Genomic DNA, 9,560 nt, shown 5'->3' on the forward strand with positions numbered 1-9,560 from the left:
GGCTTCCTCCCACAGTCCAAAGACATGCTCGGTAGGGTCATTGGTGACTCTAATACTGTCCGTAGGTGTGAATGTGAGCGTGAAAGGTTGTCTGTCTCTGTGTGTCAGCCCTGACTGGATTGACTGGAGACCAGTCCAGGATGTACCGCACCTCTTGCCAAATGTCAGCTGGGATAGGCTCCAGCCCCCCTGAACAGTATAAGTGGAAAAGATAATGGATAGATGGATGGATGGAAGTGCTGGCGAGCAGATTTTTGGCGAGAGTTGGACTAGCCACAGCCCCCTTTTTCCAGCGTTTATGCTAAACTATCTGTTTTCAGAAGACTGATATGTCAGCTTAAAGATATGACAGGAGTATTGATCTTCTACCCTAAAAACTGGGAAGAAAGCAGATAAAACAAACTTCTTTTGGGATTTATCCACCTTAACTTAAGGTGGTAGCTCTCTGAGAACAGAGTGAAGACTGGATACTGGATGACTTTGTCTCAGAGGATTCACAACACTGTCAAGAGACCATAAATATCCCCCCCAAAAAGTGCCCCTGTGTGGAGTTTCCATAGAAACTAGAGAATGGGAGTTTTTCTTTTGTCTCAGACAGCGAGCGAGACAACAGCTCCAGATGAGTAAACTGTGTCATGAGGCTCTGCTGTGACAAGAGCAGCTCATTTAATCTGAAGGTTTCTGTGTGACAGCACTATCTGAACGACAGGGAGTGAAACTTTGGTAAATCCTATTCATGTTATTTTCAGGAGACCGAATCATTCTCGGTGTTTCTCGTGTTTATGCTCTGAAAACAGCACATTTAGAAAACGACATCAAATACACGGACATTTCTCAGCCAGAATCAAGACGATGCAGCCAATCAAGTCCTAAATACACAACGTTTTCTCAAAACAACAAGACAACAATACAGGCTGCTCCAGACTTACGAATGGCAAAGGTTGTGGTCTCAATACAGCCATAACCTCATATGAAGATACTAAGAGACAATGTCCTCTACATCCCAGAGGGCCAGTTATACAACACATCTGAGGGCTAACCACTCACTGACCCCAGTTTTAATGCCAGCTCCTGACCTTGTAGGTGCAGCCTGGGGGCCCAGGGGAATCTGGGTGCTAGACTGTCCAAACTCCAAGAAAAATGGTTTTGATCACACCGGCCCCATACGGCTGCCATGTGCAAAAACCAGGACCAACATTGGGATTTCTCTCAAGGTGGTGGTGGGGTCTATAAAAACATTCAACACATGGACATACAATCAAGACATTTCTGAGCTGAGTGCACTTAGTAAGCTATAGATTAATCATCAGAAAGAACGCTTTTCAGCAGGAAGCCGGTATGGATTTATGGCCGAGCGTATGCACACACTGCAGAGCTGTCACACATGCGGTTTTCATGAAGCTCTCGTGTGTTTTGGTGTATGTGTAGGCTCTACTGTAAAAATGCAATAGCACGAAACCACTTGCACATGAGCTGGCACTTGTCTTTATGTAGCCTCGTGTGTACAGCCTGGTTTTCTTTACCTGGCTGGCCTCGGATGAGGGGTAAAGGCTGTTCTGGGTGGCCCTGGGATCACCCAGTCAGCTTGTCTGACTAAAAAAAGCGAAAGAACAACTCTTAAACTCTGTGCCAGTTCATACACACTTGGCTTAACAACTGTTCTCACAGGAACCCACTCACATTTCAGAGCTGACAGCGAGAGCGAGGAAGCAAACTAGAGAGAAAGGGGAGAGAAACAGTGCGAGATCAAAAGAGCGAAAAGAAAATGAGACAGGGAGAGGAAGCCGTCCTGAACCTAAAATACGGGTGCCTGACTTTGACATGCAGACAAGACTTTTTAGATCTTGGTCCTTTTAATCTGTATTTTTTTTACTGGGAGAAGAATTTTAGTCATTTGATGTCTGGAAGTTAAGAAGAAAAAAGCAGGGCTGAAGTTAGCAGCAGCTTCACTAGCAGCCCCTCGCGCCTAAAGAGCACTGTGGAAACACAGTCCCCCGGTTCGTTGCTTTGAAGAGGAGACCTCTGCAGAGAATTCAGCTCTCTGAAGAAACATCTTGGACGATGAACAGGGGAGAAATCTGAATCTAAAAACTAAGCTAAGATAGTCAGAAGCAGCTCAGCCTGCAACCCCTCCGGTCTACCTAAGAGCGTCGGAGCAACACAGATTTTTCTGTATGTGACGCTGCTTTATTTTGTGCTTCATACCAGATCTGTTCGAGTAGGAGGGATGTGGATAATTAGGCTGCCGGTAGAAACCTTGTTTACGATGAATACAAGATACATAAAAACTGAGCCACTGTTTTTAGCCGCTGCTCAGACACTGACGTCCTGTGCCACCATAAAAGTGTTGCAGACTCTTCAGAAGAACTTTAATTTTGTGTCGATATTGGCACCAAAGAAAAATCTCCCTATTCTTCTTAACGGTTAGCCTTTAACTGGCTTACATACGACTTCATGTGACACAGGTTTATGGGGTAAATATAAACATCTACAAGTGGCATTCATACAAAATAACTACATAGGTTGAGTCAATCTTCTTGCTGATGGTTTGTTTTGCTTTGTTACGTCATATAGAAGCATCTGTGTTAATTAGAGACCGTTTCAAAACCAATCAAAACTCCTAAAAAGCCTTTAAAAATGTGTCTTTAACCACTTTACCATTAGCACTCTGTCATTATCAGGATAGTCTTTAAACAGGCAGCAATGTTAAATGACATAGCGTGATTAATATCTATATATCACACAGTCCTACTGAAGGGCATTCATGTTTTCTGCAATTAAACTGTGAGATCGGAGGCATCTTGAAAGTCAGGTATCTAATAAGCTGGACGGAGGAAGTTAGCTTGTATCTAAGCTACAGAGGGATTAGTCCACAAATGTCACAGTATCTGTGTATTGAGTACCAGTCAATATGAGCTGAATACTAAGCATTTCCTCACATTACTCTCCACTGTGCGAGTGAAAGCGTGCAGTGTCTGTGGCCTTTTGTTCCTCTTAGTCTTTCAGGGGGAGCCACCTGCTCCGCTCTGCTCAGGCTGACTTCGATTTACGCAGATGCAAGTCGAGGGGAAATTTGTCAAGGAACTGGATAACTCCAATCATTCCCTTAAAAAGCTGCTTTAAGTCGCCTCCCAGCAGTTACATGTCTGATTCTTCTCTCATTTGCTTCCTTATCTTTCAATTGTCCAGTGTTGCAAGTCAGACTGATGGGCATCTGAAGAACATTAGCTTGCACTGGCTGGCATTTGTACGCCTCTACAGTGGACAAACAAAGCCAGGATATTGACACAGCACTGGCCAAGGGCCAAGGCACAAACACTGCATCTGTTCCCAGACTCAAGACGCAGCACAGCACTGACCATTTTTCACTTCCTTAAGAAAGTGTCCGAGTGTTTGTCCATTCCACCCTCGACTCGGCCCAGATGTAACATGTAGCTGCTAGCTTCCTTTATGTCCGCTGAATGCAAAGTGAGGCTTCAAGTACAGAAAATCTGTGGAGTTTTGGGCCCCTCACTGGTTTCTTTTTCTTCTGCAAAGGTGCGCTGATAGGTTAGTCAATAAAACCCCAGATACACCAAAATGACATCAAAGAACTACAGGCAAATTTTGTCGCTTGTGTCTTGGCCTAGAAGTTGCACTTGAACACACCGCAGCGACTACAGCCCACAAAATAGCGTGTACTCTCTGCACATGGCTGAGAGGGTGTAACTGTCCATACCAGCACATGACTGAAGTCATAATTCATTCACTGGAAGGAGGACTGGGGATATACAATCTGTTGTTATGATAAAGTGGAGTATGTTAACCATTTTCACATCACTGTCACTCACCACTCAAACGTCTTCATATTATTGCTACTTCTTACTGAGAATCTGCTTATAAAAAGGTAAAAACTGCACAGGTGATGTATGCCCTTGGTGTTTATTGTTTTGCTTGCTTTCCTCACTTCCGTTTCTCTTTCAAGCACTGATTCGCTGAGCTGATCAGCCAATCATTGAGATTTCACCAACAAATGTTGTAGTTTATTCAATGCACAATCGGCAGACAAAAGCAACAAGCAACACCTACAGAGCAGTTAGTCTATTTAGTTGTGTCAGTTCTGTTCTGACGAGGCCTCAGGCTGATGCTTTGTAAGACAGTCGGGTTATTCCTTTACAGTAAGAAATGTGAAGAACGTGTGTTAAAGCGAGGCCAGGTTAAATTATGTTTTAGCACTGTGAGTATCTGGAAGTGTAAGGAATTACTGCTTCTTATAATTGCAGACCAATGAAACATATAGTCATTGTTATGGCGGTCAATAAACAACGCAAATGAGTACCTGGCCCCAGTGAGCTGTCAGCTACCCTTAAATATAATTGTTGTTGGGGAGCCAGTTTAACTCAGGCAGTAGAGTAGGCGCCCCGTGTACAGAGCCAAAGTCCTCGCTGCATCAGCCCTGGGATCCATCTTACTCTCAATCCCCACTCTCTCTTTCCCATGTTTCCCGTCTCTCTTCAGCTGTGCTATAAACAAAGGTAAAGGCCAAATAAATCATCTTTAAACTGGTGTCAGTTTGGGGGTAACTAGGAGTTTAGCTAGCATAAAAGTTAAGGAAGAAGCAAAGAGCAAAGTTGTCATTTTCCTGCCTATCTGGGCGTTGACTGGTCATGGCAACATTGGCCGGTCTCATAAGACTTGAGACATTTGACAGGCAGGAAATTCTGCTGGCAGAGTCTCACATTACACAAGTCCCAGGTTGCTGTGGTTATCTAAGCCACAGTAAAACCATTAAGCACTGGGAGGAAGGAGAGGCAGCTGCTGGTGGCTCTAAAACTAATCAGGATGTCCATAAACATGGGAGCTAATGGGCCCTTCCTTGTCATGATGAGCACGAAGATCACACCTTTCCACCATGGAGGATATAAACACAGGCTGGTTTGGCAGAAACCCGTGCTGACATTTCACCATAATGTCGCCCCACATCTGTTTGTGTACCGACTACACACCTGTGTTTTCGTGGGCGTGTGCTGTATAAGGGCCCTCGCAGATCTAAAATCAGTCTGTGAGTCATTAAAACAAACATTGACCTTGCTTGGTCAGGCCGTACTCACAGAGGGCTTGGCCTGTGTTTGTGTGAAATAACTAGGCTCAAAGTGCACTTCCATACAGTCAGTTATTATGGGATACGAGTGTGAATGTTATTCTCTAGACAGTGCTTGTGCTGGGATGTCTGTGCAGACAGCATAGCATGAATGAAAGCCCCAGCCCCAAGTCTTTGTCAGCTCTCGCCCCTTATTCAAGTCCACTTCAGTAATTAATCACACACTGTCAGCCAGAGAGACCCCACACATGTGGACATGTGGAGGAACTCAGAACACAGATTCTCACAAGCTGGGATTCAAAACATTCATTCAAAATACAAAATACATTGTTTGCGTCGTGCTTGACTTCAAAAAATATATCTATTAACTGATTATTCTGCAGCTATTCAGATAATTGGATACTTGTTTTAAGTTTTTCCTGAACTGATTGGATTTTTCTTTCACAGCAGCTACGCTAAATAAACTGAAAACAACACTAGGTCAAAACCTCGTATGTGGCTGACCGCATCAGGTCACTGTGCGCTTCTGTGGGCAATGTGTTACAAGGACTGTCCGTATGAGGCCAATGACAACGTGTTTGAAAGCAGGTGCGCGCTACGGACGTAGGTGAGGACAGAGGAGGAGCAGGCCCGCCTACTCCCCGAACAAAGTATCCAGAGCCGTATAGACAGAGAGTCGAGTCAGTGGAGGTCCAATATGCTCCATGATCCGCCATTGCGATGTCGCAACTCTCTCTCTCTACAGCTCTGAAAGTACCGTCACTCACTCAGTCACTCACTCACTCACTCAGTCACTCACTCACATACAGACCCATGTGTAGGGCTGACCCCAGCAGTCAGCAAGATACATGCAGTAATGGTTCTGGTGTCATTAATGGGCCCAATGCTTTAAAATCAGACCAAAGATTTGCGGTGAGACAAAATCATGCGGGGAAAATTTTTCAGCAAGCTGTCGAGCTGCAACGCTGAAGAAGTTTCTTGCACCCACCTCGTCTTGTCACCAGCGGCTGCCTTTTAAAATTTAAGGCACAAAGCCTGTGGACAGCCAATCAGCTTGTAGCAAAGTTGCCTGGGCACATTATTTACAAACCGTCAGCTGGTCAATATGACACCTCAAACACTAAGAGCAGAGCCAAATCCAAATGAGTCAGGAGAACAAACGGAAGCAGTCATGTGTTTTGTAATGACTAAAGCACTCTTGATAAAAAATAGTCCGATGTTTTCTTAGATCAAATCATTTTGAGTATATAATTAAATGTTATTCTTACACCACATAATGAGACACTTTCTGATGATAAAATGTTCTTAAAACATAAAATCAGGAAAATCTAAAGAGAAATCAAAGAATTTGGGTAAAAAAAACTGAATCTTGAAAAAATGATACCCAAAGAATAAACATATTTGCTTTGAATTACAGTATACAAGCCCGCCTCTTTGTAATGTAGACCTAATGCCCTCTCACAGCTGGGACAAAGATGTCACTCAGGGGACAAATGCAGATTAACTGCTACTCTGGGCCTCAAAGAAAAACAGGAAACTTTTCCGCTCATAGCAGAACAGCAAACACGCACACGGCTTAGAGAAGAAAGGCCGGAGATCTCAGGAAAACACTCCGAAATATTTGATAGAATTTTCATCTCAGAAGGAGGTCTGAGATCACAAACATCAATCATGCCGCTTCAAGGTGAGCGAGAAGCCGCCTGCTGCTTGAAGATGCATCAAGAGCCAGTTATAGCGCTTAAGGTCAAAGGTCAAACAACTGAAAACGAAACTCCCAGCAAATCATGATTCTGCCTCAGGGATGGGAACTAAACACTTAACATGCCAGCAGTCAAACGGCCCATGGATGACCAATCCTGGCCCACCAATCACAACACAGGGTGAGAGGTCAAACTGCTCTGTGAGGGCCAGGCAGGTATTAGCGGCACCTTGGGAATAAAGAAGGAACACAATGGGACACATGTTGGCAAACAGCTGACAAAACAGTGAGAGGAATGAATTCGTAAAACTTTTGGTGTCAACACCGACACCCAGGCCAGGAGACGAGTTGACATAAACTTACTGAAACTACTGGTATAAAATTGGCAAGTACTCTGGAAGTGGTCTGTAAAACAAACTTTACATAACCTCAAGACATTTTTCCAGAGGAACCCCGGACCACACATGTAAAGCTACTGCTAAAGACAGGCTTTCATTGGCCCCCACAGGTGCGACAGGAGGCGGTAAAGAAGGTCATAGCTGCCTGAGTAACTATTGTCATGCTGACAGACTTGGCAGGAGATGAGATATGGGCGGAAGAAGCAGGGGGCTAATGACAAATGTGGCATTTTTGGGTCGGCGGACCACCCAGAATTGGTGTAAAAAACCTGGAAATAACAACAAACATTGACACTTCTTTGTTACGAAAGCTACAAAATGAGATTAAATGTAATTACCAGATCATTTGACAGTCCAAACTGTGCAGAAAATGATGGCCAGATGGCGAACACCTTGGATGAGCATAAAAGATGCCTTGCAACAAGATACGACCGCCACAGCTGAGTCCGCCCTGGGGCTTTCAGGTGCACAGGCACGTCACCGCATGCAGGACTATCACCGAAACTACACACTCATGACACATTCACAGGCACTCAATCCTTCCAGATGACAACTTTTCCAGGGAGAACAGAATTGCATGTGTAACAAAAAAAAAAAAAAGTCACACATAAATACATGTTGACACTGAAAGTAGGCTAAGTGAAGCAGGTGAACGTGAGCTGGCAAGTAGGACGAGACCAGACAAGCCCGATGTTTGGAGTAGAAACAGTGACCTGCGAGTGCTCACGGCATTCCTCAGAGACACACAAAACATCCTCCTCTGTCTGGGAGAAAGAGGTTAAAGGGAGATTAGGCAAAACAACTTAACTCTTTCCTCTAAAAGTCTGGAAAAGAAAAGGCACCCACCCTGCGCCGGGGGAGCAGAGCCTCACTACAATGAGGAGGCCTTGGCTGCACCTTCATCACATGATGAGGTCTTTAGAACTTCTCCCTGGGAATTATGGAAAACCACACATGGGGACAGTAATTTTCCACAGCGTAAGTGGCCACTTGCTCATTCACTGTATGTTTTCCAAAACGTTGGCAAGGGAACATTGGAATTGCAAATAGTTGTGAAAGTGATGATGAATGTGTTCGTGTGTGTTAGCAGTGTGTGACAGACTGCTGACCTGTTCAAGCCTTATGTCCAGGTACCCCTGCTCTTACCCAGCGACTCAAGCCCACAGGGAGCTTTTGCGGGATGGCTGGGAGAGGAAATCAATACAAGGATGGATTCACAACCTTCAGAGTTCAACATCATTACGTTCCACGGTGATGGGCGCTAACATTTTTAAGCTCTGGCCCCCACAGGGAACCAAGCCCCTGAATTTCCTTTTTTAGTGGCCTTAATTACAGCTTACTTAAAACAATACAGAAGATAATTAAGCACAACTTATCACAGCCTTCCTTAACTGGTACATGGTACATATATGCTCCATATTCTCTCACAGACTTTTAGATCACGTCTTTCGGACTTTACTCGGAAAGTCCGGTTCGTTTGTACAGGTGTGAACACGCATTCGAACTCTGGTGAGAACCAAACAACCGGACCGCGGTTCGCTAGATAAGACGGGACTCGGTCCGTTTCCAAACGAACCACGGCCCCGTTCGATTCAGGTGTGAACATGAACGGACTTAAAGTAGGACCTGATTCAGGAAGCAAACAAAAACACTGAGCCTTGTGGACAGACATGCAGCAAGATGAGCAGAGGACGGACGTGGGGGAGCGACGTGGAAATAGAAATATGGGCTGACCAAACAATTTCACAAATGCTTGTTGAAACGCACAAGAACACAGAGGTGTTCAAACTGTTCAGGGAGAAACTAAAGGAGAGAGGAACTGATTGAACTGTGGAACAATGTCGCTGTTTGTGCTGCATTCCGGCTCATGTACAAATTTTCATCAAACTAAGACTTAAAATCAGCTTCTTTACCTGAATTTGGTGCATCATGGGTAATTTAAGTGTCTTTGGGAGTTGGATAGGGTATAGAGCCGTACAGCGTCTCTGTAATGCATGTCCGACTTGACGCTGGATGACGGGAAGTAGCGTCAGACGTTTGTTGCGCAGACGCAGGTTTCATGACCTCTTTGTATTCTTTTTTTCTTGCTTTACATCACTGGCCAAAAACCTGAAATACCTCCAAACAAGCGATGACGACCCAGCGCGGGGGAGTGATCTTTTTACACTTTGGTTGCGCGCCTGCCCCCCAAGACTAGGGCGTAAAAAGTTGCTGTATGAGTCTGTCAACTACACCTGCTCAAATCCTCTCGCTGGTGGAGGAGTTCAAGAGCTGTAAAGCTAAAGAACCGGGGTTTTTGTGGAACTTTAAGAGCGTTGGTGGAGGCTCGCAATATATGGGGATAAAACTTAGTGGCCAAAGACGCCCACCTACATGTGATATT

Source organism: Semicossyphus pulcher, unplaced genomic scaffold (assembly GCF_022749685.1).
Source record: "Semicossyphus pulcher isolate SPU_LCO1_2020_fin unplaced genomic scaffold, fSemPul1.0.p SCAF_4, whole genome shotgun sequence".
NCBI lineage: Eukaryota > Metazoa > Chordata > Actinopteri > Labriformes > Labridae > Semicossyphus > Semicossyphus pulcher.